This window comes from Haemorhous mexicanus, chromosome 7 (genome assembly GCF_027477595.1).
Source record: "Haemorhous mexicanus isolate bHaeMex1 chromosome 7, bHaeMex1.pri, whole genome shotgun sequence".
Classification (NCBI taxonomy): Eukaryota; Metazoa; Chordata; class Aves; order Passeriformes; family Fringillidae; genus Haemorhous; species Haemorhous mexicanus.
Genome location: NC_082347.1, coordinates 13,667,348 through 13,691,916, shown reverse-complemented (window position 1 = coordinate 13,691,916; position 24,569 = coordinate 13,667,348).

Genomic DNA, 24,569 nt, shown 5'->3' with positions numbered 1-24,569 from the left:
TAAAGAGTTTTTCAAAGAACTGACCTTTACTATTAGTGAAAGCAGAGCACACAGCAATGAAAAATGCAAAACTGGAAAAGCTCTGCAATTTACTAGGATTTTCATTTCTGTCACTTGGAGCACCTTTACCATAGCTTTGCCCGAAAAGTGCTTTAAAAACAAACTAGTTTGCAACCCACTGTGAAAAACAATTATCTAGGTCTCCTATTTTCAAGTATAATGTACATTCCCACAGGTGAGAAAAGCACTGTGGATTTTTTTTTTTGTATGACTTTGCTGTTAATGGTTCTGTGCAGATTAACATGTTTCCATCTCTCAGTTCTCAGCTAGGTTATCTAGTTCCTTTCTCCAAGTTACTTAGACTGTGACTTTTTTTTTCATACAAGAGCAGCAAGCAATTCAAGCTCAGCAATACAAACATTGTGCAGGTATTGTTGGCACCATTAGTAAAAGGTGACACATTGCACATGACAGTGCAGTGCCACTGGCAAATATATTTTATTTGAGTCAGTTAAGAGCTCTGTACAAATCAAGTGATCTCCACCTGAAGAAAGGGCACATCACCTTCACCTACCGAGCAGCTTTGAGAAAAAATTTTGCCAAAAGCAAGGTTTGAAGGCCATGCTAGAAGGTGTCCAGGTGCAGCACTTGATCAACACAGCTGCAGAACTTCCACACTAAAACTTCAACATCCAGGTCAGACTGAAGAGAGCTGCCTCCCCCACTCTGTGCAGACACACACACAGAGAATCCTAAAAAAAATTAGTTATTTCAGAGTAGAAGAACAGGAAGATAGTAAAAGTTGAGAAAGATCATTAAGGCCCACAGATTCAGTCCCCAGAGTCACAGTGTTCTTTGGAAAGTTGCAAAGACTATTTGGGAAGCTCCACAGCATGTTCAAGAAGTATGGCTGTACGTGTCAAACCCAGGCTGTGCTGCTTCTAGAGACACCTGGCAAAAGGCTTGCATAGAAACACAAACACCAGGACACCACTGCAGTAGTCAACTCCAATTATTTACAGGAAAGAAGAAAGTGTCACTGCTTTGAGAACTTACTTCCATTCTCCTAATAGCTACTGGTTCACTGATCACAGCTTGTGAAGCAGCTTGCTTTTCAGCTTACAGCCAGAATGCAATTCAACTAGGGGCAACGTAAGATTTCATATGAAAAGCTACAGCAATGACAATATGGGCAAAGTTTCTGCTTCCCATTTATTTCCATCCTCACTGCTGACAGAGAGGTTAGAGCTTCCCCAGGGGCTCTGGACATCAGGTCAAGGTCTGCTGGGTAAGCAGGAGCACACATTTGGGTAAAAACTGCATAACAGATCAGGAGAAAAATAAAAATATCTAGTGAGCCTCTTCATCCTCCAGATTCCCTTCAAAGACCCTCAGCCCTTTGGAGGAAACAGAACTGCTCTCAGCCGTTCAAAACACCAGGACAGTACCAGTGCTACCATGCTCAGTTTATGCTGAACTCCAAGCACTTCCAGCAGCTGGCTGACCATTTGCTCCTCCTGGGAGCTCCACACACAGGTTTTCTTTCTGTTGCTATTATTAAGGCTCCATCCTAACAGGCCTTCCAAATTTGTGCCTCCTGTGCCAAAGACAAATATTTAAACAGTAAAATTTAGAGACAAAATGGAACTATCGTGTTTATGTTCGCCTGGAACCTATAATTTGCTCCTCAATTATCTTACCATTTAGATGGTAGAAAGGTTGAAGAAAAGGACCAGGTCCTTACCTCATGCAGAATGCACCATAAAAGGCCTCTGAGGGTAATTCTGAATTCTTCACTACTATTAAAACCAACTTTCAATTAAACTTTACTACACAGGAATTTCTCAGCTCAGGCTCTTCAGCATCTCAAAACAGCAACTGAAATTGAAGGCTGTTGTTTTTCAGACTGTCTTTCCTTTCTTGACTGTTTTCTCACTATAAGCACACCATCCTCTTCTCCCAAAAGCATCCTACAACCATCCTGCATTGACATTCAATATTTCATGATGACTGTCCAGTTTTTGCATGTATGCAAAAGATAACCAAGACAACAAATAATTAGCAGGTTTTGGCTGGCTGAATGGCTCCTGCAAAGTAAACAGCAATTCATCTCCTCACAAGAGGCAAAGGAAAAGAATGAAGGGGCTCTAAGACATCTTGCATTAAGCCATCATATTCCTTCCCTACAGTGTAATTGCTTATTTAAACACATTAAGAGAACTAAGAGTTTCTGTGCAGTAAACAGAGACAGTGCCCCACGCCTCCTCCCTTTTCACTTTGCTTTAAAATCAACTGAAATAATGCAGAAGTAATTGAAGTGATAAGTCAGAGCTATGTTTTATTTCTTTTTTCAAATTAAACAGTTTCAGCTTTAACTAGTGACAAAAACTGGATTGGATTTTTCAATTTCCTAGATTGTCATCAACTGCTTTTTCACTGTTGTACCCTCTCTGAGCTTCCTTCATTTTGTCTGGACATGATTGAAAATTAACTGGAACAAAAAATGGAAATATTCCTCCTCTCTATTAGGAACATTTGCCAGTGTTAGCTGGAAGTCTGCATTCCCTCTCTGCCTGTCATCCCCTCAAACCAAAAGTAGAGGCAAAAAATGCTTTCATTTCCATGTCAGGCAGGAACACAGCCCTTGTTCTAAGTGGTGCAAATCCCTCATCTCCCCTCACCCTACTGCACAGCACAGATGGAGAAACCCATTCCCAAATCCTAGTGGAACCATTAGAGGGAGGACATTGTGAGTTAAATTCATCTTTTACTAACCCATGTCAGAAACACCAGCAGAGAACCACATAACTCACTAAATACCACAGGTTCTCCCATCTTCTTCCCATTCTGGGGCCCCAAACCCAGTGAGACCGCACAGGGACACAGTGGGATTGAGCTGGGGAGAAATTAGTCTCTAACACTGAATATTCCTGAAATTCTGCCTGCACTGCCCAGCTCAACTCATGGAATAAGTAGCTGCAAACAGCTGGGCTCTTCCAAAGCTAACCAACATGAGAGCAGGAGACACCTTTGGGCAGGCAGCCCCTCCTGCCGACAGCAGAGTCCTGCCAGCCCTCCCCACCTCACAGCAGTGTCTCAGAGAGCCCCAGCAAGGTCTGCAGCTCAAACTTGGTAATTCCTGTTCCTCAGCAGCCCTCATGCCTGCAGCATCATGTGCTTTTGAGTTCTGGCTCGTCAGCCACTTGGGGACTGCTCTGAAGCCACATGTGGCTGGAGAGAAGAGCCACTTTCCCTAAAGAGGAAGGCTAAGATTAGCTTCCTGCACCCAAAATGCCTGCCTCTCGGATTGAGTGGCACCCTCTGAGACATGGCAATGGAAAAAGAGGTCAAGCTGCTATTTAAGTCCTCAAACCTCTTCTAGGATCTGTACTGAAAAACAGTACCTTTAAATTGAAGGAAGGGAGGTGTTACATTAAGGCTTCATTGAAATATTGTGCAATACTGGAGAGCAATGAATGGAGAAAGTGAGGCAGAGGAGTGAGAAGATGGGCAAATTGTTACTGAATACATAAACACTGCCAAGAACTAATCAAGTGTGCTTCTCCCTGCATCGAGTTCATGGCATACAGAACAACATAGTGTGAAAGTTTTCACACTAATTTCTCTTCAAATCAAGAGGGAGTAGCAGATTCTCCTTCCAGTGAGCAGGGTCTTCTTTGAAGCCTTTGCATCTGACAAATTTTCACTCAGAGAGAACAAAATTACTTCCCATCCTCTCCTATATTTCCACACTTACACCTCTCTGCATTTCCAGAATGTTTCCAGTTTTAATATACAAAATTCTTTTAAATAAGAAAATACATATGTATTAGCCACATAAAAAGCTTCAAAACCGTACATAAAATCTGCAAAATCTACAGCAACCCATGCTTATTAGCACATCTGTGCCAGTTTAAGTGGATGCCATTGATTTAGCTCATCAGATAAACATGTTTACCATCAGCTATGCTTCTCCCATACTTCCAGTTTCAAACTCAGTGACAGACACACAATGCAGAGTCTTAAAAAGGACAAAACAAGCAATGATGACTTGTCATCAGTGATTTCATGCAGAAGCTTCCAGTCCTAAGTCCCTATTTGCATAAATTCGAACTCATGAATAAAGGAGTTCTAGGAGGAACTACCTCAATAATCAGTTTTTCCACCACTGCCATTTTTCAGCAGCAAAATAGAAACCCCGGTCCTGAGGCAAATGTGCTCACTGTTTCATCATCTGAGGAGGTAAGCACAGATTATTCTGAAGTTGGTTTAAATATTCTACTTTTTCCCCTTACAAATTCCACTGAAAGTGAAAGAGAAAATGCAAAGGGAAGGAGTATCCTGATGGGTTTCACATTTTTCATTTTTCTTCCCCTCTACAAAGATCATCCTCTAGCATTTCCAGACTGACTTTTGAGATGCCTGTGAGGGGAGATAGCTAACATCCAGGCTTAATCCCACCAGTGATACTGTCCTACAAATGGTGGAACCCACAAGAGAAGCCAACGAAGGCAAAACCAGGCAGTATGAATTCAGCCTGCCATAGCAGGGGTAGAGCAAGGTAACTAAATACACCCTGAGCAAATGCAGCAGCTTTTTTTGGCTGCTAATCCTGAGATGGTGTCAGTTTTTGATAGCTCATGCTATGAAACACATCAGTGCTTGAGAAGTCTTCCTGGCTGGCCCCACTCCATGTTGCTGCAGTTAGATAACAGCCAGAAATCCCCTTGACCAGCTTTCTTTCCACTCTGTTACACTCTCACTTACCCAGCTCAGCCTGGTTATTGCAGACTTCACTGGATTGAAACCGTGACATGGACATTATAGGGGGTTTGCTCCTGCTAAAATTGTATTCTTGCTGGAGTACAAACACACAATCAACTACTTACAGAGTAACTACGTAGTGCAACCCTATTAAAGACTAACCACTTTAGAAAAATGCTTTACATTCCACCAGTTTACCTACAGGTCAGTAAAATGCATTAAAAACATTGGACTAAGACCTCCAGTACAGGAAACAGCTTCACTACAAGCTCTGAAATACATCACCTGCAATATTGTGTGCTGCCAATCATGAAGCATCACTGCTGGTTGGTTATATTGTGTATGGAAGTGGTTCAGAAGTTACAGCACAGGACTACAAATTGATCCTTCCTGGGTTTATTCCTAGCTCCGTTTGTGATTCCCAGTGAAACAAGGAGTACTACAGCAACTCTAAACTACCCAAGGCTTTGAGGACACAGATAAAGCAAGGTACTCAAAACTGCGGAACACTGGAATTGCAGAAAAAACTGATTTTAGCTCTCCTGGCTGTTTGTTACTGTGTTATCTCAGTCAGGCAATGCAGATGAAGTCAAACACATGGAAACCTGCCCTTTGCTGCAGCAGAACAGGGACATTTATCAACGGCCCCTTTACAAGGCTCTAGTAGCCAGCCAGTAAACCCTGTGCATCATGTATCCTACTCAGTAAGGTAGCAAGCAGCAACCTATATTTCACATTTAGGTAGACAGGATGAAAATTTGTTAATCATTTATAAATCTTGGTTTGTGTTGCCCACAGCTTTGCCTCTCTGCTTTGATTGCAAACTGGACAGTTTTTATTGCTGCCACATCATCTCTAAGCTTCCTCTTGCTGATCAGAGCCCTCTTGTCACTCCTGTATTCCCCTGATTCTCAAACCCTGTCTATGCCCTGCTACTTTAAACTTCCTGTGTTCTGTTCTGTTGTCATTTTTCCTTCCTCTGTTCTCCTAGGAAATCTGCCATATTTCCATTTCTGTGCCCTATCACCTCTATCTGACAGTCCAATCTTGCAAACACAGATTTGTGCTAGGAGACTCAAAATGGCAAGCTAGCTTATTCAAATCTGATATTTAAGATGTTATTCCACAAATAACCAAGTCACTTTTTTTTTCACTTTGGTGTTACCTGCTTTTGCTATCATTACTGCATTTGGCAACTAAAACAAAATGCTCCTTTGGTGAATTTGCTAAAAAGTATAATGAAGAAAATAGTGCCATGGAAGTATTCAGATCAGATTTCAATAACATCAATTCAGTAATACTAAATATACTTATTTCCACAGAGGCAATAATGCCATATATACCATGCCATCAGAAATAATTTATGCCAATATTTATCCAATATACAGCAACTTTATTTGAAAAGGCTGTTTCAGCCTGATCACAGATGCATTTTGAATTTGACAAGTAATTCAGCTGGAAAAATAATCATCATGCTACACTGACATGCTCTTCTTGCCTTGTCAGCCTTTGGTCTTACAGCTCCTTGTCCTACTTGTGTGGATTTGAGAAAGACAAGTACTCAGTTTCCTCTCCGTGAAGGGATGTGAACCCCCCCACCTCCCAGTCACCAGCCAAAATCTTCAAATCTCTGTCCTGAATCAGTAGATTGTTGATTAAGTACAGAATTTCAACACTGTCTTGAGGTGGGTTCCCTTTGAGATCTGCTGTGAAGATAATTCTGTTTTGAGAAAAATATTTCAGCATGGTGGGGGGAAGGATGGCAGGGAGATGACATTTGACTTGGGGAACCCAGAATAGAATGGAGAACCCCTATCATGTAATGTGGAAGGAATTATCATGTGCTCATACCAATAGGCAACCAAACATTGATGAATATATGCTCAGCTTTTTTTTTTTTTTTTCTTCCCTATGCATGTTTCTGTGGTCATCTCTCCCAGAGAAGCAAATGTTCCCCAGCAGATTTATAAGAGCCCAGTCACACCCTGCACTGGCATCTCTGGAGGCAGACTAATCAGCTCTGCTTCCTGCCTGCAGCACATGAGGTCATCCTTCCCTGCTCTCCAGCCACACAGGGCACCTCAGACAGGCAGCAAGGAGGGCAAAGCTGCTCTTCTCCAGCCAATCTATATTAAGGGGCTTACACTGCAAAGGAAAGGAAGTGCTGAAAGAGGATACAAATAGATTAATATTACAGCTCGTAAGCAATCCCAGGAAATTAAAAACAGCCTCCCAGAACAACTCAGAGACTGGTGTGCTACAGGCATCCTCCCCAGCTCTCACCATAGTAACCAGAATAGCCAAACTGTCTGTGCCTGTCAGCTCAGGCATTTATATCTGAGAATGTTTTCTTCCATTTCTGTAACATAATTGGTAATTCAGCAAAAGACTTCAAACAGCTGAAAAATAATAATCAAAACCTAAATGAAATGTCCTTTTTTAAATATATACACAGGACAAAGGGAAAGAGAAAACTAAGAGTTCTGTACTGTGGTTTCCTCACACAATAAAGCCTCCTCACTACAGAGATATCTTAATAAACAAGATATATACTACTCTGAAAATGATCAATCTTGCATTCCATCACACATCACAGATATTTTGTATTTGTGTGCAATGACATAATTTATTTTGGTAGCTATCAATTCTAGCAAAAACACTTGTCTATATTTAGGTATTATACTGAAATAGTATTTACCCAAAGTTCTTCTACTTGAAATGTACATAAATAATCAACAGCTAGTAGCAAAACAAACAGATAAATCACAATGAATACACAAGGGTAATTTTTTTTAAATTATTCTTTTCAAGCTTTATGGTAAGCTTTCAATATAGAGCAAGTAGAGCAGAGGAGAATGGTAACTGCTGTGTTTATGCTCTGTGGTGAGCACACTCCTTTAAGCTCACCCTGGAAGATCAGGCTTCAATCACACCCTCCAGCTTGAATCTTTCCAGCAGCTCACACGGATTGTTTTGCCGATACCACCACGTCAAAGGGACCAGGCTTCCATCTGTACATTCCCCTAATATACTTCAAATTCCTAAAAAAAAATACCCTGCTCTATTTTTCATTTACATTTCTTCAGCTGTACTAAAGTTAGCCAATGTGAGGACACATACATGGAGTAGCTGTACAACAATCCCCTGCTACAAAGCACAGAAAAGATCATTCAGGATCATCCTCTCAGTGTCATGTCAGAGAAAGGAAACAAACCCCAGGGACCCACCATCAGACCCCCTGGCTGTTCCAGGAGATCAGAACATTTGCGTGCTGCAAATCCCATGCTGAGGCCTCAGACCAATGCCAAGCACCTCTGGCCACACCTCGCCTCCAGCACCACGGCCCTACACAGGCCTGCACTTTTGCATAAGGGATTTCTGAGGTCCAGCTATACATCCCACAGTTAGAGAGACACTTGTTATATACCTGGGGCTTGACTCCTACATTTCAACTGAAATAGAAACTACCTTTCTTGCTTCTCCGTGAGCACGCAGAGCTCATTTCTCACAACGTAATTCATCACAAAAAAGGCTGCCAGCACTGCCATTTTGTGCTGCCTGCCACACAAGATTTTGCTGAGATAGCCATTAGTGCTAATGCTTATCCTGGCAACGGATCGCTACTGAATAGATTTGCTTGCTGTAATTATTTGAATTACTTAAAATTAGTGAAGTGCCAATCATTTGTTCAGCAGGGAGGAGATGAATACATTTTCTAGCAATAATCAACACCAAGCTGTCATAGTCAACCAAAATGGATTCCTGTCCTTAAATTCCTCTTAGGGTTACAAAATACTTTAAATTAAAAGCCACTTGGGGCTTAGTTAAGAAGTCATTTAAGAAAAGTTATGAAGAACTCTTATGAGACAGAATGAATATACAGCAATTCTAAACACGGACGTGCAAGTACATGACTCACATAATTCCCCAAAACTACCATAACTCACTAAGCACTGCTTAGGAATTTGACAAGCCACTGGAATATACTAAAAATATAACACCTGGGAAGAGCAACTGAGTTGTGCAGTTTGGTTGCCACCTCTGACTGGAGCCTGCAGTGCCTCAGATGCACACCCCTGTCCCCGGGAGGCAACAACGGAAGTGCTGGAGATCAGTCAAAAATGTAAATCCTCCCCGGATGAGCCACCAGCTGAGTGTAAACTCACTGCTGTTATGCACCCTCATATCATGTTTACAAGTCATAACAGGTCCTGGCTATAAACAAGCAAATTTTCTGGGGGTTTAGAGAACCAAAAAGCTGCTAGAGAAACCCCACAGATTTCTCAGCACACACTGAGTGGCTATTCTCCATCCACGGCTGAATTTTCGCTTTTAACTTCAACAGACAATTCAGATACGAAGGTACATAAATACTGCAGCAAAACAGCTGTAAAGAGTTTTACTGCCCCTATTAATTTCCACTGAACACAACTATAAAAAGAAAATTAAAGTAAAATTACAGTGATTGTTGACTATCCCCCCCCCACACATTTTAATTTCCAGATATTTTTACTTTACAAACAATTACAGCTTGCCTTGAAATGCTGTGCCCTCTCAGGACCTTGCCTCTGCTTTTATGAGTGCTTGTTTCCTGATAGCCCCATCATCAGGGCAGCAAACACCAGTACTGACGTGCCAACCCTTGTGTGCCTGGTAGATTTGGTCACACAGTTTATACCCACTCAGAATGAATACAAAGGAAATGAATGGCAAATTTGGGTTTGGAAGCAGCATGTATCCACTTTTCACTGCAATAAATATAGATGACAGAGAGAGACAACGACTTGTCTGGTATAGATGATAACCCACTTTCAAGGCAGACGCCCCAAATCTCCTTTTTTGCCCTTCCCTTCTGTTCCCGCCCCAAATCACTGACAACATTCTTCTCAACGTTACTTTTTGCAAGGACAGACTTGTAACAGCTTCTGTTCAATTTAGATGAAGTGTGAAGGTCCCACAAAACCTCAAACCCCCCAAAACAGCAAAAGCCTCAAATACTAACAAACACTGAAGGTGGAAAACACAAAATGCTGTACTTTAAGCTACACCTTTTACATAGTACCCAAAGCATATTTTATTTTTGCCTCAGTGGCACAAATATAAAACTATTATAGATAATAGTAATTTCAGCTCACTCTGTGAGCTGTGGATGTTGCATTCATTTCCCTGCTGGAATGGCAGTCACATTTCTGCCATGGGAGTAGGGCAGCTGCCTGAGGTTTGGATTTGATAATGCTTTTGTACAGGTAACAACGCAATCAGATGCAGATAAAGACTCAGTTCTTCTATACTTTCCTCACAATCCCATTATTTCCATGAACAATATCCTTCTGAAGCGAAGTTTGAGATCCAGATGCCTACTTCATCCAGTCCTTTTTCTGAGTTGTTTTTGGGGGTGTTATGCTTGATTTTGACCTTTTTTTTTTTTTTTTCAAGAAAGCAAAACAAGGACAGATTGCCCAGACACCCTGCTGAGTCACAGAATAACAGCTCAGGATTTCTTTTATTCTTGATGGTATAATATCCTAGACATATTCCTGGTTAGGGATAAAGACTCATTTTTCCTTTCAATTATTTGGTAAAGGACTAAGAATGATGTGTTTATTTGCATCATACTTAACATTATATAGAAACCTGATCTCAGAAGAAATGTATAACAATATTGAGTAAGATGACATTTCTTTTTTGGACCACTTCAATTTCGGCTTTACTGACTAAATCCAAGCAATGTACAATAAGAATCAAGATATGATTAATTCTACCATGAATTAATATGCATTAACTTAATGAAAAAAAACCAAAGGTTATTTTAAAATCCCACCAGGGTGTTCATTTTCCAAGGAAAAAATTAATCAGACTACATAAAATTTCAAGACAGTCTCAATCCTGTAACAATTGTTTTCATCTCCTCATGGCTTCAGTTTAGACACAAGGGTTGAGGGGCCTGGTACCACTTCCCATGGCTATTCTGCTCATTGGCTGTAAGGAAACAGGAATTCTGACCAGGAAGAAATCAGGATTTCTCTATGTGATGCCCTTAAGGGATCTCCACAAGGCCCAAGCTGCCCTGCAGAGTCCCTCCTGCTCCACTGTCAGAGCCTCACCACCACCTCAGCCTCAAAAGCAATGGAAAAACTCAAACATTCTGACATGGCATCACTTCCATACTTTGACAGCTGTAACTAACTCAGCACAAGGTGCCATCACTTTAAATATTGGGGTAAAGACCACAGTGCATTAAAAGTTCAATTTTCACTCTCCTGAACACGGACAGCCTCATGACCCCCCATATAAACCACACACTCATATGCAGTTGTCACTAATGCAGCATCAGGAAGTTATTTACTTAAGAAACATGCAAAAATAATACAAAAAGCCTCTCACTTCTGAACAATCCTAAAATGAAGTGGGCACTTGCATTCTTGGCCCCTAGTTAGCCCACAGAACCAACTGGGGTCTTTTCTCTTTCAGTTTAGTCATTCAGCACTATGATTATAAAGAGGGAACAGTCCAGGTATGCAATACTTGGGGTAGATTTTTAAAAATACACTTTGTATACCAAATATCCTGGTCTCTGAGGCACTATTCCCTTCTGGTGAAATGCACACCCCAGTGATGAGATTAACTGTAAAACAGTTACAAAACCTCATGTAACAGTGGTGAAATTCTTAAAAAAAAACCTGCTAAAAATTCTGAAGAGAAAAATCAAGCCAACACTATGACTGATTATTTCAGTCTCTATCCTGTGCATTACCAGCTCTTAACTGCAACAGAGACCTAGATTCAGTTCATGAGAGTATGACTGCTACAACCAAGCAAGGGAAGAGCTACTCCTGGGATAGAAGCTGCTGTGAGAAGAGGATTTGTCAGAACATTCCATCATTCTCTTCCCAACTGACTGAGCACAGATATTGCTTAGCTCCAGATGGACATATCACACATTTTCAGAAATAAAGACAAAGCGAAAATATGTTCCAAATAACTTTCCCTCCCCTTCCCCCCCTCTCTAATTATAAACCTGTTCCTAGTTTTGTGGGGTTTATCTCAGCATGCACCCTGCAGTATGCCTCTCATTATGAATGGCAAAGAATTGCATAATGGTATTGTTAATAGTCATTCACAGAAGTGTGCTGTAATGCATTTAAAAAAACCTCAGAGGCTAAGTCGGGCCAAACAAGTAGCCTGATTTTAAAACTGCTGAACAGACAAGCAACTCCCACTCTTCAGTGAAGCTGCTGAGTGCTCAACACTTTGGAACTGGAGCGCTCTGTAATCTCTGCTCCTAGTTTGCCTTCTGAAAATTTTGGCTTTAGACACAAAGTCTAGTCAGTATTAATCCTTGCTACAGGAGTAAAATAAAGAGAGTCAGGACTACTCTTGGACTAATTCTGGAACTTTGACAGGAAATGTGCTGGCAGGTGCAAGGGATGAAGATTTGCGTGCTCACTTTCAACAACCTGTATTACAGACCTGAATTTTGCCCAGATCTGGATGTTTTCCTTCATTGCATTAAGATAACCGTCAGCAAAATTATTCCATACCCTTCTTTCATCAGACTTCTAAACTGTCATCCCTTTAGAGTTCCAAAACTTAAACAGTAGTTAATAGTCTTTTTTGACATTTTGTACTACAATCCAGCCCTGCATAGATTAACATTTTGTTTCCTATTTTAGAACTAGTCCTGTCCCTCACAGCTGTGGAATAGCTTCAAGCAAAAGTAACAAACATCAGAAGACAGAACAGTAACTGCATCTGACAAAGCCCTCTAACTCTACTTTACAATCTCACAGGCAAAGTGTTATTGTGTATTTATTGTGTGGATTTGCAATTAGAGAGATTTTATTCTGAATTACAGGAAAATGCCTAAATTCAAGTACTGTGAGGTTTTCCCCCTCATGTTTCCAGCACTCCTTGTTAGACTGACTGTGCAAACACCCCAAAGTATTTTTTGCACCTATATAAATCCTTTTTCTTGTTTCCCAACTTAGAAGCACTTCTGAAAAATGAACAAAAAAGGATGACATGTTCCTGCTTAGTTCCTGTTTCAGAAAGGAGCATGAACTCCTGTTTTTATCAACTTTGCTCAATAAAAATCAGTATTCCTGTCAAGACTGAAAAAAAGGGGAAAAAAAAAGCTTACCACCCCTAAATAAATCTCAAATGACTACAAAAGCAATGCTGACTTTAGTAACTCAACATACTCCTGCTGTTTGCTGAAATTTGCTGGCTTTTCAGGGTGCCCTACAGTGACTTGAACAAGATAAGAAAAGGACACTATTTCAGGACCACTAAGATTGGGATCAATGTTAACCTTGTCATTTTGATTTCTCAGTTTGTTCACAGTAAATTTAAAAGGTGAGAAAAAGACCTAGGAAGTGATAGATAAATTTATTCCTAAGCTTGCTGTAAGCAATCTTACTATTGCTGTGAATACATTTAATATATACACTTTAAACCTCTGACAATACTATAATGTAGCAAACTCATCCAGCAGTATCTGAAATCTATTGGTGTCTAAGATACAACTGAGGAAAAAATCTGTAAGAGATATGCTGACCCTTCTTTAGCCCCACCATTTACAAGCAAATTCCCCCTTCTATTTCGGAATACACTCTAAAACAAATGACAGAACTTAAAAGATATGTGCAAGACCTAAGGAAGAGAAAGCAAAACAAAAGCAGTGAGGTGAGCACTATGAGAACAGATGGCTCTTGGCCATCTGCCCCATCCCACCACCAAGCTGCTCTTGGTCATTTTAATAAGAGACAAAGACCTCAAAAGACCCAAGGACTAGTCGCTGGCCAGTGCCTGTTCCTCCTTTTCCACCCTGCCCTCAACAGCAGCTGGAGTCACAGCCAGCAGCTTCACAGGTCAGGAAAGCACCGCTCCTCCTGCACTGCATGACCTGCCAAAAAGCACAGCAGCAGATCTCTTTAAAGGCAGCCAGCTTGCCTGCCTCATACTGAAACTTTTCGAGACTGCAAACCTCCTTTTTCTTACCACTACTGAGGTTTGCTGGTACGCTCCAGAAGCAATCTACCAAGTATCAAGTAGATAGGTTCCTTCCATTAAATGTAATTTCCAGAAAATGAGCCCGCTTAGCCCTGGTTTACAATCAGGTGTAAATACCAGGCTCTGCAATCTGATGATAAAAACACCCACTCCAGAAATTAGGCAGAATCTGTGCTACTTTCTTCTCACTCAGAGTTTCTAGAGCAGGGAACAGTTGGATGCTGCAGCCCACGGGAGCTCTCTTCCTCTCAAGGTCATTGCAAAGGGCTGCTGACTGCCCCTCCAAACTGGCCCTGCCTGCTTTGCATTTAATTTGGCATTAGGGTCAGTTCTGCCACAATGGAGCTTCCTTAAAAATACATATGTATGTGTGGAGAAGTGAAAAACAAAGTGATTAGTGGCCACATCTTAATTTTGTTTTAAAGATCTTACCGCAACCAACACCTACAAGCAGAATTATGAGTGAATACAGAAATCAAAGGCTGGCTGTACAGCTCAGTGTGAAATATTCCATTGTAAAGGCATCTTTTCATTTAACACAGCTATAGATTTTCAAAAATGAACAGCCTGAGACATGACAAGGAGTAGGAAGGACACCATTCTCAGCTAAATACCTGCGTGTGCCTCTGTGTGTGTGTTACAAAGAAACAGAGAAGGCAAGGAGAGAGACAGGAAATCCCTGTATTAGGAAGTCAAGCCGTGGCTATAACAAAGGTGCCTAGAAAGGATAATTAGAATATTTGTAGTTGTGGACACCTACTTTCCAAGTAAACAGGGAACAGAGGCACGCAGTTGAGCTCATTCCATAACAGACATCGCATCAAGAATAAGAGGTTTGGAGCAACAAGAGGAAATATGAATGTGGAAGCAAATAACCCTTCAGGTTTGTTGCATTTGGGGTTTTTGGGGTTCTTTTGCTTTCTGTTTTAAAGGCAACGCTAGAGGGCAATGCAGAACGAACCTGCATCTTGCATATAATGCCCAGCTGGGGCTGCTTCACACTCTACATGCAGCACCTGTGGGCTCCTATTCCTGGGGCTTGGGAACTTCTTAAAGAAAATTTCAAATCTCTCTCCTGAAAGGTGATTTTTTTCTGTTTCCAGATATTTCACTTAATTTTTATTTTTTACAATACTAAGTCGCCGAGTAATGGGGTAACGTCACCAGGCTCAGCACAAATCTGGGCACAGCACCACTTATGAGGCTGCTCAAACTGGTACATCTGAAGGCTGGATAAATAAAATGTTGCAGTTCTTGACTATAACTATACGCCTAAATTCAATAAAAGAATTTATGCTCCTGTTTAAGAATTACTCTGAAAATCAGCCTTGGATTTTCTCTTCAATTTCTCTTTAATAGCATCACGAATTAGAACGTTTCAGGCCACTATTTCACCTTCAAAAGTTCAGCTTTCAGACAAATCACCTACAGCCCTTACTGCAAATACAATACTTCAATATTCCTGACAGTTCCATCTATACCTGTGGATGATCAGACATCCTCTTGGTTTTATTTTAACTGCCAGCAGTTCATCTTCAAATACTTTCATTTATTGAATTACTTAGTTGCTAAATTTAGTGCATTAGTTATGAGGCTCCATAACAAAATGTTTTTATCTTTTTAAAACTCCTCATAATTTTCACATTTTTAGAATATTTGTCCTATACTGTATATTAAAAAAAAAAAAAGAGGTGGCTGCTGAAATCTGCTTAAAGAGCAAAACTGTGAAAACCGCATAAACCATATTTAACACAGGATTGCTACATCTACTTGGGAACTTCTTCTCTCAAATAGTTCTCTAGTAGGTGATTACAATATTTCAAGCATCATCCTTGAAATACGTTTTATTCTCATGTAAAATAAGCAGGCTTGAATCACCTAACTCAAGCTGTACTTTGATTTAGATCCCTATTTTCCTTGCTATACACATTACCTGGCTGGTTTCTGTTACTTTAAACGATCATTACACTTAGGATCTCAATACTTCTTTCTTTAAAAAAGGTCAACAATATCCTTTTATGCTCCAGGGATCCATTTAAAATAATAAGTAACTTCATTTTCAGCTGGGACTGAACGATGAATGATAGAATGGCTCTTCTGGCTACAAAAGCAAAGCTATTTACTCATTTCACCTGCCTAAGAAAGACTTTTCCCTATTTTTGCCCTCCAAAACTATTTCAGGTCATGTTCCTAATGACAGAAAATTGTTTTTTACCAAGTGGCAAGGAATGCCAGGACTTTGCATATAACTGGTGAGGAAGGAGTTGTAACAAGAGACACAGTGCAGGATTGGTAGTAATAAAAGCAAACAGGTTAATTGCTTCTATTGTCACTTGTACTCTTTAGTTCATTTCTTCTTTTGAAGGAGCTGTACAAGATTTATGCAACAAACACACATGAAGAGCAAGAAATGCTCTAAATGAAACTTGATTGAAAACTGAATTTAGACAAGAAAAGTGATTGAGAAACCACTCTGTACCAAACAGGCTTAAACTTGTGGTGCCTGAATGACTGAAAGAGCTAAACCTCACTGTGGTTTAGGGTGGACTGACATCCCCATATTTCAGTTTTCTAAAATAAAAGGACTATTAAATAAAACCCCTCTCTGGGATGTGTCCTTCAGAGTCAATAGAAGGTGAGTGGAACCAGCTGCCAGAATTACACAGACCATCTTTGATAACAAGTTTTCAGCTGGAAAACTGTTCCAAGTGACATCACTCCATTTGCTAAGGCTTTCCCCTGCGATAACTCCATGCTGGCATTCTACAAATATTAATTACTAATTAGAAGTGATACTGCCTCCCAAGCAAACACACACAGCAGTAATTAAGTAAATGAAATTACAGGTCTGTTTAGGGGAGCAGGGAAAAGGGGAAGAGCCCTCTGCATCATCTGCACAACATTAACCCCATCTGAGGAGAGTACCTGTGCATCCCAAGCACTCTGCCCAAGGGCTCTGCAATCACATCCCTCAGACCTGGCTGAGATTTTGCCTGGAGAGGTCCATCTCCACCAGGATGAAGTTCATCCCCATCACATACAGCAGCTCCTGGTTTGCTTTAGCAAACACCATTTATTCTCATAGGCTGCAAGACCAGTATATCCATATCTCTTAGAAGGCACCACCCCAGCCAAAGGAGAAGGCTGGAAATGAGCACAGGAGGGTGAGTGTCCTCTCCCTGCTGCTGCCCCAGGAAATGTCACCATGGATGGACCTTCTGCTTCCACTTCCTCCACTACCTCCCTCATTTCCCAGATTCTCCCATTCACCCCTCTGACACAAATTCCAAGATAATTAGCAACTCCCAGCACACTAGAACCAGGCAGATTAAAAGGGTCTTATAAACATGTTCAAGAGCTTTTCAGAAAGATTTGTACTTTCTAGTTTAGAAATTGACTGACAGAAATTACTGATGGGACCTTGCTCAAAAAAGCATCAGCCACTCCTTGACTAAGGAGTGACTTAACACCATCAGGGAACATCACACAAATACCAGATAGTACAGCCAAACCATACTGTTGGTGTTCTTTTTACCTTTTGGGTTTCATATGATTTCATTAAGACCAAAATTGATAAAATTGTACACTGCAGATTATTCCATGAATGACACACTGAAAACCAGGAAGAGCACAGCTTGCTCTTTCTTCCTTGCTCTATAAACTCACACCAGACTAGAAGGCCACACCCACCTCAGTAATACATAATGGTTATACAGCCAGTATTACCCTAAAAAACATTATTCCCATCAAACAGCAGTTTTAATCAAAGCCATGAAACAGAATTAATGGTGAATATGAAGAACCATATTTCTTTATATTATTCCCTTTCTCAATGCAAGATGCCTTAAAAAATTATTCAGACAAACCAATCCTTGTTTACATTCACAAATTGCTAATGCACCATAGAGAATTTTCAGCATACAGAATCTCTTGTGAGCACAAACCTGAAGTCTCTGACGGTAACACCTTAAGTGACTTAAATATACTATGCATTTAATTTAGGCATAGTAAGACATTGGGTGTCTTACATCACAAAGAAATGCCAAATAAAATATACATGTGCAGTTTTACCCTACCTAGCCAATCAACTCCTCACCTTCCATGCTAAGGGAAAAATGCCAAGTTTGCCTCGTGCTGGGTTGGGAAAGAAAAGATAGGAAAGTTCTTGCCTGTTGCCATTTATCCAGCAAAAACTTTCAACTAACTGAGGCAGCACCTGGCAGCCAATGGAATGCAACAACCTGCACCTCCATTAGCACGTGACAAAATACCTGGGAGACATTGTGGCAATTATTGGTTCTGTAAAAATTCCTTACTATTATGCATACTCCAAACTTCAAGTCTGAGGTCTTAGGAAGAGTGATCAATGAGAATTCATTACATTATTAGCTTGATCATATACCAAAAAGCTTCATCATTTGAAAGAAGGACCTAACACCAATTTAATAAAATGTTTTTATAGAGAATTAGGATTTAAATCCTGAAGGTGAACCTTTCTGACAAGGGAAAGATCCAACTGCCAGGCACGGTGTCCTGTTTTCAGCATGTGAAGTTAATAACAAGCCTCAGCAACATCTGCTTTTTCAGCTTAAACTCCTTCATTGCCTACTTCTGTAATTACCTCTTCCTTGCTAAGCCACCTTGTTATTTTCAACAGAAGGAGGGGATAGAAGTAGCCCTCTCCTAGCAGGGCGTTGGCTTTCTGCACCCTACAACTCAGCACAGCACCATCCCCTACTCTACCCGGAGTCAGCCAGAGGTGAAGGAAAGCTGCAGGTTCCAACACCACCTCCACAAGAATCTAGAAATGAGGTGAGGAGGCTGAGGAACATGCCCTGCTCAGTCAGGGTTATGCAGATATACAGGCTCTTGTTAGGAATTCAAAGGGGGAAGCCCAGATGTAGTTAGTTTTCTCAATCTGTGATTGACAGATTGATCAAAGTATTTTTAGCTTAAGTGACAACCATTACATAACTGTGATAAGCACTTCAACACCTACCAGGCCTACCTAGGCACTATCACTGAGACCTACTGAATTCTGTGGCTGCATCAGTCATAGGGTTTGGAAAAAGGAGACAGAACAGAGACCATTCAGGTTCAAAGGAAAGGTCTCCATATGACCCAATCTAATTTGAAGTTTACAGAGGGCTTCAATAAAGGCTGTTACAAAAACTTTGATATTGGTCCCCGTCATAGTGATGACTGCAGAACTGCAGGATGGAGCTGGAGCTGATCCACTGTGCCTCTTGCAGCCCAAACCTACTTTCCGTAATCAAATCTAATTGCAACCTAATTGTACTTAAAACAATTTACTGCAAAGGAGACAACCTGGCCTGGACAGTAAGTGCCCAGCTTATGGAGCAGGAGACACTGGAAGTCCTCCAGCAACCAACCAAGTCATGCTGGAACCCTTCCCACTGCACTCCAGCTCTGCCATCCTGCACCCAGCAAGCACCACCAGGGAAATGGACTGCTCAGGGGGCCTCAGTGCTGTGGGTGACACAGGGTGTGAAAACACACAGGCTCCATTCTGGAGAGGGAAAACCCTCTATAAACGGGCACTGCAACATGAGGGAAGTGCTGAGAGAACAAAAGGTTCAACCCACACCTGGACTCAAGGCCATCAGCTTCCTGATGGAGAACATGCACTGACAGGGTCATTCAAGGGAAGGAATAGCTCAGAAACCCAGTGAGGAGATGATGAAAGAGAAATTTAAAACTAAATTGGGAGAAGGCAGCACATCCCTTAGAAAGAAGGCAGCATGGGGAAGCGAGTGGTCCTACAGCAGCTGGAAATGTGGCTCCTTGAAACAAGGAGGAGATTGCCATAAGAGGGGCAGAATTTGGTGAAGAAGAGAAAAAAAAGAAATAAACTGAAACACTTTTCCACAGTTATGCTTCAACTTCTTAGACCTATCCATCAGAAAGACAAGAACTATTCACACATGAATTTTCTGGGAAAAGTTCAAAACTGTAGGATGAACTTCTGTCACATGATCCAGTAATCTAACTGAGGTTTCATGTTCTCTTGCAAACTGCAAGATTCCTCTGTTAAAATAAAAGAACATTTTAAAAAAACATTGTTTTTTCAGCAGGAGTGGTAATTGAGCAGCAAGATGGAAGGACTGTCACTCAAGTTACAAGTTGTGTCACTTACCCAGAGCAAATTATGTTAAAACCATGAGTAACATAACACAACATGCTGTTTCATTTCATATAGAATATAACAACTTCTCCCTACACTTTCTGAACCATACATGCCCAGGGGCCAGGAGCTGCTGACTAATACTACCAAAAGTGGATGATGTCAATGAGAGTATTTCCTCCAGGGAAAAGGGACACTTTCAAAGACGGGTGCTTTCAAAACAGTAAGATTTGTACCTTTCCATTACATATGCTTTCTTTTGTTCCAGTATGATAAAAGACAAAGGTATTACCATGTACCAAAGTGATTTCAGGCAGAGTGACAGGAATCAATACATTTTAATTTTTCTGTGTCAGTTGAGAAAACTGAAATGGCAAGAAAAACGTACATGTGTTTGATTCAGGGGAAAACTGTTTTAAACCCTAAAGTTTCAGAAAACAATTAGGTTTAAGAATAGTCAGAATGATTGAAAACTACTCCGTTCCACTACTCCTGGGCATTTACTATTTGGATATGCAAATGAGGAGTATCTTCTAGAAGTTCCAGGGGCTCTTTGTTTCCTCTTTAATATATCTGCTGAAAATGTGAGGTTAAAAATCTATAACATCAATAAAATGGATGCTAAAGCTGAACAAGTAGAAATTTGCAAGCAAGGCCAACCCAAACCTATTTTTCATGCACCAAATTCAATTTTCAGCATAGAATGTATTGACATACTAAGGATTAAGACTATCACCATATAATTAAATTTAAATCTATAGGAACCATTTCTCATCCACAAACTTGAAATTAACAACATAGTATAAACTTTATTTACCAAGACAAGAATAGATATGGTTTCCTTATAGAGCCTAATTGCATTTTGTTTCACAAATCTAAGCAGATTTTAATTTCTCAGCTTGTCAGGAAAAACCCAAATTTAGAAATCAATTTGCACTCCACATAATAACTTAATTTTATGAATAAATTAAAAGCTACAAAACTCTTCAGAAAAGCCTACCATGAGCATTTGCTTTACCATTAGCAATGAGCTCTTCTCCAGTGGGAGCAAACAGCAGCGAACGCTCTCCCCAGAAAACAATAACGTGCATGGGAACTGAAGTGCAAACACATTAGCAAACCTGCTGGTAAAAGACAGCTTTGAAAGAAGTGCAACACCACCACAAATCTCTGAAACAGATCTCAACTGCTCATCTCCTCATGACAAAACCTGGTGCTCACAGGTGCTGAATTATGAGCACCAGAAGATCCATTCACACAGAGAGGAGCCATTTGACCACATAACAATGAAATGCCGAGAGCTCAGGCCCCCTGATACTGGCTCCACTGAGAACAGTGATGTTCTTTCAGGAGAGACAGGCTTTGCTAGTAAACGACCTGCTCCAGCTCCACCAGAGTCATGGACAGCTCTTCTTCCAGACCACTACTGATCTTACGGTGGGGAATAGCTCATCACACCCAGGAGCCTCTCATCTCTCTGCACCTATCCCCACACAAATGGAAATTTCTGCCCCCTGAAATTTCTCATCCAAAGACACACTGCCGACCAGACTTTCAGCAGTGTGCCACAACGGAAGAGTCCCCTCTGGAGACTGCCACTAATGCTGCTGAGTCAAACCTTGGAGCTACGACAGAGCAAATGTCCCTGGCAGAGATTGCAAAGTGTGTTCCCAGTGCAGTGAGCCCAGGGTGTTGGCTCAAGAAAAGTGGATTGAGCTAAACTGCCTATTAGTCCAAAAAACAATGCTGGCTGCCCTAAGCAGCCTGACCCCAAACACTGATTTTTCACCTGCTGCATAAACAGCTGGCTCTTCCCTGCACAAGGCATTCAATTTTGATAGAAAGCAATGGAACACAATGCTGAAATCATACTACAGTGATCAACTAAGCAAGGCAGACAGGTGAATTAATAAGCAGATTAGAATGACCTTAAGAGGTCAGCATGAGCTCTTTCCTGTGTACTTATAAGAAGAAACTCTATTTACACCATTTCCCTTAGGAGTTTCCATCACTGATTTACACAATACATACACTGAGAGACATCAGCAACAGTAGTTGTGCAGGTTTTCTAAAGATCCTGGAGGAGGCAGAGGAAGAAGGGGAAACAAAAGATTCCTCAACACAAAAAATATGCATTTTCAGCAAAGCTTCTGGTATGAGAGTTTAATGTGAAATTTCCCACTTCTCAGAAGTGACTGATGCCCAGCAAATAACCATGAAATGAAGTGGAAAAAAATTACTACAGAAGTTCTGAGCTGGTCCAATTTTGTTTTTTAATTCGTACACTTCTGATTATCTTTTAAAGCTTCAGAGGATCAAGGAATTTTCATGGCAAATTTCATTCTTGCAGTTTGAAGGGGAAGAAGAAAGAATACTCTTTTGTTAAAGAGCAAAGCACATCTTACATCAATAATGACAGCTGAGTTCAGTGCTCTCCTAAAACTGAGATTCCAAAATTTATTGGAAAGTGATGACACAAGCATCCAGGATAAAGCCCCTCCACAACCCCTTGGGATTCAACTTGGCAGTTTCAAAACAGTGACACTGTAAAAGTATGGCTGGAAATTGCAGGACAACTGAAGCTCAGGCACAAGAGGCACAGGCTGCTGGTAGGGAGGAACCCTGAAGGATGAAGCAGAGAAACTAATTAGGCTTCCTATTCCATCAGAGCTAATCCTGCCCAGTGTAGCCTCAGCAATAAATATTGATGTGATACTTTCATCATCCTTTGAAAGCTGTATCCCCACTGAATACCACAGTGCTAAAACAAAGCATTGTTCTGCTTTCATCTAAATTGTCCATCCTTCCTAACAAATCTCAGTGACACCTCCTGGGTGGTTTCTTATCTTTATCCTCCCCACCATGCTTTATTTTCAGCATACTTGCTGAAAATCTATTCCTTTGGCCAATCTGTTCTAAATGCAGAGCTACTGCATGTCTTTATGCTCACAAGTGAGATCCTGTTTGCCAGGTGAAGGCTAGTTTTTGAGGTACAACCTAATCATGTACCTCTGGAAGATATGAACACACACTGCGGATTGCGTTTTCCCTACAGCAAATGGTGTGACCTTGCCCTTGCTGCCCCTGCTGCATATTTATTTCAAAAATGGTGTAAGAACAGGAAAACCAAGAGTGGATGAAGAGGGAATGGGATATGAACAGCAGTCAAAGAGCAGAAGGAAGACTTGCCACCACTCAGCTCAAGAGATAAACGAGACAGAAGGCGAGGGAAAGGCTAAATATGGAGAAAGCACAGCTGCCAGGAAAGGAAGTGTCAAAAGAGAACAGGAAGGCAGGAAATACCCATTTCAGGATACCTTCTTTAGGATGGACAGGTGGCATAACTCTCATAGACCCAGTTAAGTTTTCACCTGGCTCAGAAGTTTACAGCCAGACACCATTTGTTTATCTAACTCCTCTTGGTTAGCTCAGAAATGCTCTTCAAGTACACCTTCACCAGCCATTCAGGGATTCATCTTCTGAATCAAAACAATAAATTTAAAACCTTCCCCCAAACACGCTGTGAAAAGAAGGGTAAATTTCTGCCAAGACCAGAAAAATGATTGCTGCCTGTTTAAAACAGAGTAGCTGCCTTCCCATCAGGCCATCCTGGGCCAAGCCCTTGTCTAACACTAACATGGAATCAGCCTTAACGTGCAACTAGTCACAAGAGACGTGCTCCAGCCCAACACAGCACATCCCAGCTGCCTCCAGGATGCCAACTGCATGAAGGAAAAAGCAAACTGAGGAGGGGACCATGCCTTGCTGCAGGTTTGAGCAGCTGCAGCCACCCCATGTTGAAAGGCAAAGGTCTGCAGTCACACCCTGGCGCTGGCTGCAGCTCGTGCGGCGACGGCTCGAGGCACCAAGGGCAGGCTTCACCATCACCTCACATGGACATGGAGCACTGGGGCTGTGTCCTTGGCTCACACAGGAGCTCCCAAATGTAAACCTGTCCCCTTGTTTCCTCCAGCCACCCCCCAGAGACCAATGACACCACTCCAGTCACCAGAGGGGGGATTTGGGCAGGGCAGCTGTGCCCACAGAAACATCACCTTTTCTAGGTGACAATACAAGCAGACCAGCCACCACTGGAACAGAAGGTCAGATCCAAAGCTTGCTTAATCCTAAATTCCCTGGGCTGCTCTGTCTTGTTGGCAGTTGGGTTGGTCCTCTAGAATACATAGATCATCTGCATGAGCTTCAGCCATAGAAACTGGTGTGTGCTATAAAACTATAACTACATTGTTGGACACCATAAAAACAATTTCTATAACATGGTAAAATATTAACAATTTCGATAACATGGTAAAATATTAACAGTAAAAACTCTAAAACCATCCCAGAATTTAGGTGTACATGTATCTCCTAGTCCTGAGGCAACCTATCATCCCTGACAGAAACATGTGTCAGGAAGGTATCCTAATTTACCATTAAAAGTGATTTCAATTATATCTTTCCATGCCTCCTTCCAAAGCTTCTCTTTGCAATTCTGGGAAAATAGAAGGGCCAATATGGTTTAATTTGCTTTTTCAACAATCTGTACTGAATCCTTCACCAAGGAAATGGATTAACTATGAGGCTGTCATACACTTTCACATGGTAGGAAGGCAAACACATGCTCAGCAAATAAAGGGTGGGAGTCTGG